The following is a 12,052-nucleotide window of genomic DNA, read 5'->3' on the forward strand; positions in this document are numbered from 1 at the left end:
CGCCTGGTGCGCAGCCCGCGCCGGTGTCCCGCGGCGGGGCCGCCTTCAGCCGGGTTTCTCTTCTTTCGTTAGAGCATCGCAGCTGGAGCCACTGCGGATGGTGAAAACTTGTCTTTCAGTTTATTATATTCCTAACAATTATCTTTCTGTCAAAAAGTTTTCCGTGGAGCATGGCAGGATTATGCAGAACTTCGTAAGAACTGATAACGTTATGCGTGGCGCTAATAAGTAGCACTTACCGTGGACTAATTCTTCAATGCATGAGTGAACTAACCACGTGTGATCCAAAACAGTTGACACATCGACTCTGAAAAYGAAATATCCCATGATACGGGAGAAACTCCTGCACAGTGCCATGTTTAGCGTATGATAATTATGTTTTGTTTTTCATAAAAGCATTTACATATTTTAAAAAATGTCTGGAGCCCTGATTAGGCAGTTTGTCAATATGATATCTTTTCAGACTGCAGATCAGCAGTGCAAATGGTTTGCTTTCTGTAGATCAAGTTTATGTTGCAAAACGTGCGGGAATAGGAACTACATTTTTGCAGGTAGGGTCTTCAGACTTAAATATGAATGCTGTTAGCTCTTATGCCTTGAATTGTTAGCCAAAAGGCAAGTTCTGTAGGCAGCATCATTTATGAAGGGAAGTTGAGCCAGATATTTTTGATTACTCRTGTACTTGTCTTGAGCATGTTATTAGGGCACAGAGGACCTAAGACAAACTATTTCAGCCTTTCATGCTGTTTTGGTTGGGCAGAAAATCACATTGTTCTAGTTACCCGTTTGGTCTTTTAAAGCTGCTTTTGAGGGAAAAGATGGCAGCTGCACCTCTGAAAAGTCAATAAATTYACTGCAATGTGTAATTATGTATTTCTACACACACAACTAGAAAAACACTGAGCTTGCAAACTCTAAAGTTCAGATGTCAGAATTAAGGTTATGTTTGAAACCCTTAAGACTATACATCATGAGTACATGCAAAACAAGGAGGCTACAGGAAATAAAAAAATGTATTGAGCTGATTGGACAGCATCTCCTGAGCAAGCAGTTCTTCAGTATCCTGTTATTCCGTATGGTTAAAAACAGTCTTTTGTGTTAAAAATGTCATGTTATTCATATCCCGTTCTGAATAGAGATTTTTTTTTTCCTTTTTCGTGGTGCTTGTTACTGTAGCATTTGAAAAATATTAATATGCTTATTTCTATGCTCCTGTGTGGAAAGAGGCTGTAATTAACTCCTTTTTCAGTTTGGATAACAAAAAAATTTGAAGGATAAAGTTTAAATGTATACACTCTGTGTGGCCAAACTAAGATGCATAGAGACTGACATCTCAGAATCCTTAGCTTTGCATTGCAACTCTTGCTTATGCACTGGTGATCTCATTGAATTCAAATTGCAGATCTGAGTGCTCAGCATTCCTGGAAAAATACCCTTACAAGTCACACACCCAAAAATGAGGATCAAATAGCTGTGGGATTTTTGGTTTGAATTACTGGATTCCTGTACTTTTTATATTGTTGACTACAGTGCTTCTGAAGGACTTGTGTGGCWGTAGAGAGAGACTACTGGCTGACCACAGGTAGAGAAAGACTATGGGATCCAGGTGGTGAACTACCAAGAGGAAGTTCCTTTGGTCATGAGCTCCATCTGTGACCTGTACACTGCTTAGGATTTCCTTCCAGACATACGATGATTTGTGGGCTTCTTTTGGGAACCATTAGTTGAAATGATTTGCCCAGTGGACTCTGTGATGGAGACAGGGGTGTAGCCCCTTTCTTGTTCACTGTGCGCTCTTCAACTGTAGCAGTAGATTGAGGGACAGTTTGTATAGACACCACCTCTTTCCTTACAGGTTTCTAAATACATCCCCAAAGGAATCATCCAATGGAAAAAAAAATGTGCAGATTTCATGTTTAATTTGCRTAGAATGGACAGGAAATACTGTGTAATTGGGTTGTATTGTAATGTCCTTTACTAGAAGGCTGAATTTATGTTGCCCGAGGGACTTATTATTAATTCCTAATTTTAAGTGCTGAGCTTAGCAATTTTAATAGTTTAATAGTTAAAAAAGTGTAATAGCTTTTGAAATAGGAAGTTCTATCATGAGAAGTCAGGTAAGTGTCAGTGGTATTAGGATCTACCGCAGAGTATGTGTGTGTGGAATAATTGCTGGAGAATGATAACCTGCTGTTTCTGTATAGATGAGTTTGATGGAAACGAGATGTTTTGCCAGGAGGTTTTCACAATTATATCATGTACTGATCAACAAAGAAAGATGAGGCTCAAGTATCTCGGGATCTTCTCCAGCTTTTGGAAGGTCGAGGAGAAGTCAAAGACATTTCCTTTTTATTCCTGATCCACAAAGTCTGATGCTATCTTCTGGGTCTTTCCAAGTTTTTCTTTCCTCCTCTCCTATTTCCCTAGTTCCCCATTTCATTTCCAGTCTCAATCTGCTTTCTCTTCCTCCAAGGCAAATCATCCAGACTTTTTTTTTTTCTTCCTTCTAGCCAATCCAGACTTTTCTGCCTTATCCCAGTATTTCTGTTTGCATGCCTCTTCCTAATCTTCCCTCCGGCAGTCTGCTTTTTGCAGGTTTACTTGGATCCTTAGGAGCAAGAGGCAGATGGTGTCTTTGCTCTCAGTCTTGGTGTCTGGTGCTATAGCTCTATAGCAGCTGGTAGAAGCAATTACACGCAATGTTTTTTGCCTCATCCCTGGGGCTCTGACCTGAGATGACCATATAGCAGATGGAAATTTTTGAGGACTTAGCTGACAGAATGGGTACCTTTGGATGAAGGTTTTCATAGACTGATAACTTATTTACTTCTTAACAGAACCACTGAAAAACCTGCTCTTGGTACTAAAGTGACCACCGCTTGTGAAGCTTGGAAATCCTTTTCTCAAAATACAGAATTGCTAGAGATTCTTAACAAATTTCAAATAGTTTTAATATGGGCAAAACAATGTCTATCTCTTCCCATAGTTCTTGGGTTCAATACAAACAAAATCTGGTCTGAAACATTAATTGATAATGAATAATTTAATTTTTAGTAGTTAACAGCTGGTTTGGGGATATCAGAGTAGATATTCAAATATTCAAAGTGATCAAAAGCATTCAAGATAGCTATAGCTGTCTCATCCATATCTACTCTTTAATTCCAAGGTACTTGTCTTCCTTACTCCTTCTTGGTTGACTTTTTGTAAAAGTGTGTAATAAGCAAAATTGTTTCATCTAGGCAGCTCCAGCAGACAGTAGAAGAGGTTTCTGATCCCTCTAAACAATAAAAAGGGTGTGGGGGGGAGGTTTGTTTTTTGGTTTTTTTTTTTAAACCTAGTTTATGTTTTGACTTTCCAAGAATGACTGTCTTCTTGTGGGTCGCCTGCTTCCAGATAATGTTCATATGGCCTGTGAACGTATCCCAGAGTCATACTGGGCCCAGCTAGTATCTCTACAGGTTACTTTTCTTCAGATTCTATCTCCGAATCCAAATAATGCTTGTCAGTAGTGATGGAATATTTAAGAATACAAGGATTTAATATTTACCTTGATAATTGGTTGCTTTCTTCTACTGATGGCATCTAATATTTTACTGGTGCCTTAGTATTTTGGATAATAAACCAATAAAATTTAAAAGGGTTTCTAGATTCCAGGCCTAAAGCTGAAGATTACACAGATGTTGATGGGACACTTTCACGTTCCTGGCCAGTTCAGAGATGAGGTATATAATTTCAAAATAATGAAAAAAACTGTTTAGGTCTCCTAGAGCAAAGGAGTGTCAGAGTGGTGTCCAGATCTTTCTTCCTGTTTTATGAAATTCATACCATATGAAACTTGATGAGCAGCATAACTGTGAATTTATGTACAAGTGAACAAGCAGTTGCTCTGCTAGAAGGCAGGTAAGCTCTGATATATGTCATCAACATGGTGTTAGTGACCTAGCAGACTTTCTGAGCAAGCAAATCTCATGTGGTCAGTGCAAAAAATACTATCTTGACCAAATATTTTATCACTGGAGGTAGGGGGTAAGATCTACTACAGAAGCAACATGAACCTAGGCTCCCTGCAGGAGTCCCTCTTCCCATATGCTTTTCTGTGAATACTTCCAGTCCTGAGGACTTGGGAATTGTATGTGATTACATGGAACAAAATCTTGGCTGCTATAATAAAGCAACTGTTTTGCTGTTGCATTTGTCACCAATACCCACAAAGCCTTTAATTCCCAGTTCACTTTCACATACCACTTCRACACCAAAGTCAAATTCTGCCCTCAGACCTGCAGGTTTTGTATGTGAAGGTTTTGGTGTCGACTGGGTGAGGTCTGCTGACAGACAACCCCTTTTAAGTCTAGGAGATGCTAATGCAGAACAGGAAACTCTTAGAGCTGTTATTTGGATGTGGAGTAGATTCTCTGTACTGGCAACTGAGAACAATATTGACCCAAGAAGGGCCCTGATCCTGAAGGTTTTAGACAACATACTGCTTATGAAGTATTTACCTTGCCAGAACAGCTCTGTGTCATGTTTGTAGCAATGTAGCAATGTTAGAAGACCATGCAGTATCAGTAATGCAGTATCAGAATTCCTCAAGAGAATTAATATTTGTCCTTAGTTCCTTATTTTCACATTCCTTACTTCCAAGTTTCCACTGTCATCTCTTACAGTTTATGGAGTTTCTCTTAAGAATACCATTAATGACATATTTAGTGCTCCAGAGAGATCTTTTCTAGAATCATATTCTCGTTGTAAAATGTTAGTGAGCTCCATGTCCCTATTTTCAGTCCTTTTTACTGAATGTACTTGGGGAATAGCTTCCTTCAGAGGTGATTTAGGAATTAAAAGGGGGAGGAGGGAAGGAAGGAGGAGACAAAGAGTAATTACTTTATCAAGTTTCTTGAAGGCACATTCATTTCCAGAAAGAAGCTGCATACTTTGGATGTTTCTAGAGTTTTATTCTAGGATCTCAGCAGTACTGTGAAACTGTCTCTTTGTGAAAATACTCAAAAGGTCAAGTTTATTTGAGGCTGCAAATTTCTAAGTGGATTACATCATATATTTCCAGCTCTGTGAAATGAAGAACAAGATGTTAACTCCAAAAAGTAAGGCGAACTCCCCTAGGGAGTAGGCTCTTCTGCCTGCTTAAAGAGGATGCTGTGTAAAAGGATCATTTGTACAAGGATCATTCATAGCTAACCTTTTTTCTTAAGTATTATGATGCCTTTCATGTAGCAGGTCAATTGCCAAATGTAAGAAAGTGGTTAGCTCTTTGGCTGATAATATCTGAAAGTCCTCACTGTCATCATCCTGAGAAGGATGCTACTTGCCAAGCAGCTGTAGTGACAGCCAAGGTGATACACAGCTGAAGAGAAAGGAATGTTTGCTTCCCAGCAGTAATTCGGTGTTCTTCAAGATATTAGAAGAAGATGACACGTTTGTGACTGACAGATCCAGCTACTAGTATGTTTTAGTCTTGCCCACAGTGAAGCATATGGACATGTATAGCAGGATATACATACCAACTGAAGCTTCTTGAAGAACTGCTAGAAGTTAAGTAACTTTTGTGTGAAACCAATATAAGAAAGACCGTTGGAGAATATTGTAGCATAATATTTATTTTGGAGGATTTCTGGAATAGCTGTGATGATAGGTAAAATTTTTACCCCAAGGATTTCCAGTAAAGGAATTGTATTTGAACAGGGCCCTTTTTACAGTATTTTAAATACATTCCAGCCTCCTATACTTGTAAATATTTTAATATAATAATGCCCTTATCTCAGAGAAGAGGGATCAACTAATAGAGTTGTTGGCTGTGCTACATCTGAGTAGTCTGCTAGAAATATAACTTCACTAAGCATCAAAACAATTTTGTCTACTCTGGGATTTTCCCACACTGGGAACTTGACGTTTAACCTTTTGGCCACCCAGCATGAAAACAAAATTGTGCTACTTTTATCTACATGGGAGCATATTAAATAAGCCTGAAGTCAAATATAAACGAAGGAAGTAAGGAACAGCATTGCTTTGAAAACCTTTTTATTTTAATAATTTGCACAGATTCTCATTGATGGAAGACAGATTACTTTGGAAGGAAAAATTCAAAGAAACTCACTCTCTTGAAATAAATCAGTTAAAGATTAAACTGCTGTAACATAACATATCTTTGACTGCAAGCAAAAAATACTTTTAGCAGTAAATGTTGACTTCTTTAGCTAAAATAGTCTCACCTTTGTGTCAGTTGGAAAAAGCAGAAGAACACAGATTTGACTTGGGACACCGCAAAGTTTTGTTTTATGTGATACTGTTGGAGGTTTATGCCTCATATACACTTGCACACACAACACATTTTTACCTATTTGTTTTGTAAAATATTTTGTATTATTTGTAGATATTCTTAGGAGCTGAAAGTTGGAGTATTGTTCTGGCTTTTCATAATTGATTCTGTCAGGTTACTTCTGCAGAGCTTTATCAGCCTGTAGGCATCAGTTTTCCTAATTTTCAAACAGCAAATCCTGTATATGGCATTTCAGTTTATCTCCATGGGAAAACTAGATCTTTTGCCACAGAGTAAAATTTCTGAATTACTGACTTAATGTAATATGACACTAATACTTGGCAAGGAACATTTCTTTTGTGTTTTTTAATAGAAAGGGTAATGATGTCATTTTTCACCTTGTGCATTTATTTCCATTGAACCTGATCCATAGCATTACTATGTGTTGATATTTTCAATAGTTTTAGAGGACATAACTACTGCATGCTCATCTCTAATGTTAGGCCATCTTACGGCAATGCAGAGTTATTGCATGGATTTCATTGTGTGACCATACAGTTTAGTTGGCGTTATACCAAATTCAGCCAGACCATATCTCTGAGATAAGACTGCTAGTAAGACAAATATGGGACCAGAAATGGAGGTTAAAACATGCTTTAAGGAAGTCTGAGTAGCACATTGAAATCCTTTGGTGAGAATACTTGGCTTTCAGGACTCTTTGAGTTGTCTCTGCTGATAGACACAGTATGCTAGGGATGAACCCAAAACGTGAAAGAGTTTTGAACAGTAATTTTACTTGGTAGAAAGCATAAACTTGCTTCCCTCAAGTTTGCTGTGAATAAAGGGAGAAAATAATTCCTAAATGAATTAGGAAGGACATTATATATCATAAAGTTATAAACATGTGCAGAAGTGTTTTATATGTAAAAAAAAAAAAATCACTTTGACATTTGGAATATAACCAACTATAGGGCAAAGGATCCAAGCTGTGTAAAAGAGGCCGGTGGTGGTACGCAACAGGACTGTCCCTCTAAATGAAGTTCTGGAAGGAATGCTTTCAGCTGATTGACTTACAAATGTCAGGTGTCCATAGTAAACATGCAGCTTTAGACTGTCTTCTGTAAATGCAGTACTTCCAGAAAGTAATTTTTAGGAATTATATTAAGTCCTTAAAATACATTATATTAGTGAAAAAGCATTATCGTCATTATAATTTTGTTTGCATATAATAATTTTGAAACTTTGTGGGCCTTTTTCCAGATCTTTTAGACTGTTCATAAATACATTTGAAGCATATATTTACAGTAGAAGCATACGTAATTGAAATGTCATACTGTCCATTCAGAAAAAGTTCCCTGCCAAGTTACTATTTGGTCTTCAGTTGAATTTTTATTCTCCATGTTTTGATAAGCTGACATTAGAATGCATTTGCTTCTGGAAAATGTTTCCCTCTAAAAGTTTCCTTTGTGTCCGGTGGTGGTTTATGTACAAGTGCTGAATTATCTAAACTACTTTAGAAATTGTTTTAAAATATCTTGTCTGTGTGAGAATTAGGTAAGTGTACATGCATATATATTTCTGTTTTAGGGAATTTTAAGAGCAGCAAGAAAATAGGCCAAGATCAGTTTATTTTTCTTGTCGGCTGAAATAAAGCAAGCTCACAAGAGCCGCACACTTTCTGCTCTTGGTTTTGTTGAAGGTAGATGGAAGCCAAGGCTGTGCATAGCAGCCCCCCAAAACGGTACTGTTGGGTCGGCTCCCTCTGTGATGCCTCTGCCGGGGTGTAGCATAGCACGGTAAGGTGGCGGGGGCGGGGGGAACACAGAGCAACACAGTAGTAGAGTTTGAGAGAGGAAGGGGTGGAAGGATAAGAGCTGTGAGCTGTTTGATTACCACTTTAAATGCTTAGATTTTTGTGGGAACACAGAAAAGATAATAAAAACACTATGAATACTGATGAACCTAAGTCTTACCACTTTTTCTTTTATTTCTTTAGTTGTGAAGTTGGAAAGATGGGAATTACGGATATCAGCTAGATTCTTGGTTTCAGCTGTAGGGCTATATATTTTTTTCTCCCTGCAAGTTCTGTTAACTTAAGTAGATCAGTATGCATATGCAGGTGACACTAACCTGCTACTCATAAATTTCTCATAATACTGCTATTGGGAGATTCGTGACATTCAGCTTGAGGGAAATGGCTGTGTCCAGTTTTTAAAAGGCAGAGAGCTATAACATGATACAAGATCATTGTAATTAATAGACAGGATTGCCAAGAGGATTAGTAAACAGAAGCATAAAAAAACCTCCCTTCTTTTGTTCATCAGAGAGATGTACTTTCATGAAAGTTTTTGAAGATTGTTGATAATTACTGAGAGATTTAGTCTGTGTAAGTTCCTAAAACTTCAAATAGAAATTGGAATCTTATTGAATCCTGCTCACTACTTCATCAGTGCTGTTTTCCCTGAGGTTTTCAACATCTACTTTCTCTGTCTTGTTGATGTGTGTGTTAGATTTGATACTAGGGATACTAGGAGAGCAAGTTACAGTGTCCCTAAAATTTTCATAGCTGCCTCGGTGGATTGTCATCTGCTAATATTGGGGAGAAATAAAAATATTTCATGATTATATATTAGGAAGAATTCCTTAAATGAGTGCCTGAAGAGGTATGGGTTGAGGTCATACTTTAGAATATCTTGACTTTTTAATTAACATATTAGTTAATTTCTAATAATTAAAGATTTATATGAAAGAGACAATTACTGTATGTTTCATGAATTGATAAGCAGTAGTAGAAGAAGGAAACAAGAAATATGGACTAAAAGTAATATTATTCCCAAAGACAGTTTTATTTCTCCATTCACTTGGGTGTATGTCTAGAGTCTTCTGCCACCAGATCCTGCCTAGGTTTTATTTGGACACTTTGTATGAGACCAGTAATCTAATACAGTAAATTAAGTTCTATATACATTTGTTTTAATTCATGTTAGATCTTTAGCAGAAACAGCTTTGTTTGATTCTTTTACATGAAACCACAAAATTCAAAATAAAAATGGTATTTTTATTCCTCAGAATAAAATGATGCTTAAGCCTACAGTTTCCCCTTCAGTTGAGCCCAAAATAGGTGCACCCTGCTGCTGAAAAAGGTGATATTTTCTTTCCACTAAGTTGCAAGTTCCTGTGGCCTAAGTTCTGGAACAAATGAACAAATACTGTACTTGTGGGAAGGATCCAGGAATTTATCTAGCTAAAAAATAACACCATCAAAACAAAAAGGTCTCAGTCAGATCAGTTCCCTTATCCAATGTGACACTTAGCAAAGCAAGCAGAAGTGCCAGAAGGAGGGCATGCAGAGTATTGAGTGTTTAGGGAGGTACTGCTCTTTTTGGTGGCACTCACGTCAGCTTAAAATTATTTTAAGCTGGAGGGTGAAATGCTGACATTGGCTTTAGTTAGAGGGAAAAGGTAGATTGCCTGAAATGGAGCAGAAGATAAGATTTTGCACATCTAAGTACTGACATGAGTTAAGTTTAAGCATGTCTTGAAAATTTTGTTTGCAGAATGTTATTTTATTCTTATAGTAGCACAGAGCACTTAAGATAATGTTAAAATATGTGTCTGAAAATTTAGCAAATGCTTTTCTAAGTGTTTCAAGGGAAATTTAAGCAGCAGTACCTGAGATAGTGTGATTTCTCACAGAGCAAAGAACCTCAACATCGTCTCCAAATGTTACCAGTGATCAAAAAGTAAGATGACATTTCTTGAATGCTGCATTATCTGCAGATTCTCCTGATTCTGTATGATTATGATTGATTACACATATTGCATGTGTAATGTGGCCTTGAAGCAGTTTCTTCTCAGAAAGCAGACTTTGCAGCAATATTGCTTACAGTTGCTTACTCATGCTTACAGCCTGCATTTATTCAAAAGCATGTTTCTATGTAATAGTGCTAAAATAATTATGCATCAGAAATAAAATATATTATTAAACTTCAAATACAGGAATAATCAGTTATGTCGCTACAAGCTCTACCAAAAAATTGAGTTAATGTAAATCTTATGTGAAGAATTAGCTTGAATGCCACTGGGCTGCAGAGGATCAGCACAACCGTAATATTCAGACAATGAGATAGCACATAATTATTTTGACTTGCGTATTGGTATGTAAGAAGAGAATTCAGCTTCTTTCCATCATCCCAAGGTAATTTTGTTGGTCTGGCTGTTAAACAAAAAAATTGTTTTTGTCATATATTTAATTTGGTAATCATTTGAAAAATATAAAACATGGAAAACCACGGTGCCATGTTTTAAAGCTGCTTTTCGGGTAAAAGGATAAAATTTGTTATATTTGTGTAAATTAGTCTACTGAAAATTAAGTGATTCTATCAGCATTTCTGTTAAACTGTTACTTTCTATGACAGTTCTTTCCATTTAAACTAAATGTGTTTTGGTTTTTTGTGTTTTTTTTTTTTTTAAGCCAAATAGGAGCAGTAACTAGCAGTAACTAGAGACAGTGCAGAAAGAGAACTATGTAGTCAGTCTTTTTTCTTTCTAGAAGGCTGGTAAAATATTCTATATATAGTATTAGTTTTACAGTTCATATATATAGAATCAAGAATTTGGGAGGGTTTTTCTTACATTGTTAGATATAGGTAGGGCTTTTTGGTTGTTTTTTTTCTAACAGAAAGTGACACATTCATTTGTGATATGTCTATTCTACAAAAGTAATTTAAACTCTTCGTTACAGCTAATGCCACAACAGTTACTGTTGTTTCACTGCAGTAGTCTTAGTCTTCTGAAAAAGTAACACATGAGTGTTTGCTATATGGAAAACAGGAGATAAGTGAACCTGTGTTTTGACCACTCGATGTAAATGTGCCTTTCCTTCTAATCACTGAAGACTGAACCCTATTCTTAAAAATTTCCATTTGTAGTTTAAGACTATTATCTCTTAGTAGACATTAACTGTAAACATCTCCTGACTTGTTCTCTTTGTGTTTAGATGCCTCTCTAAAAACAAACTATATTTTGCTGTTTTCTTAGCTGTTAAAAGAAAAATAGGCATTAGTTACTGGTCTGCTACTTGTTGCCTTTCATTAGTTTGTTTTGACACCTAAAGAATTTTTGAGACATGCGAAATGACAGTAGGGAGGACAATGGCAGTATGGACAATTTCATTGATAAAATACTGCATTCCTGTTGTGGTGGGCAAAGTTAGCTATATCATTGTTCTTCCTTTCATGAAACTGGTTTTGATTTTTTTGTCTCTGAATAACAAAGTTTAGGATACTTATATTTCCTTGAAGATACTGATTCCACAGAGAAACTTGGTTGGCTATGGAGCTAAAAAAGCTTTTCAGTTAGTGGTAGCATGCTTTCTATTTTAAGACTGGACAGTTTAACACAACAATGTAATAATTTAGAACACTTATGATTTTATGTTAATAAATTTACATATAGATTAGTCAGGTAGTAGATATTCCAGATACTGCTGGCATTTATAAACTCTAATGAGTTGTGTGAATTTAATGCCATATAGTACTTCTGTTAACTCTGGAGGAGTAATTCTGCTGTTCTCCTCTCTTTCTGTTCCCCCAAGTATGGTAGCTTTGACTGCGTTAGGTACTTGAAACAGCAGTATCCGTGGGAGGTTTACACAGGAGTGTATTATGGAGGGGTCTTGCCTATTGTTGTCAACAGCTATACCCTACGTTAAGAAGCAATACCCAAAAAGTATTATTCCCTTCTTTTCTGTAAATTTCAGGCAATTGAAATAATTTTAAC

This window comes from Apteryx rowi, unplaced genomic scaffold, assembly GCF_003343035.1.
Source record: "Apteryx rowi isolate R43461 unplaced genomic scaffold, aptRow1 scaffold_472, whole genome shotgun sequence".
Taxonomy (NCBI): domain Eukaryota; kingdom Metazoa; phylum Chordata; class Aves; order Apterygiformes; family Apterygidae; genus Apteryx; species Apteryx rowi.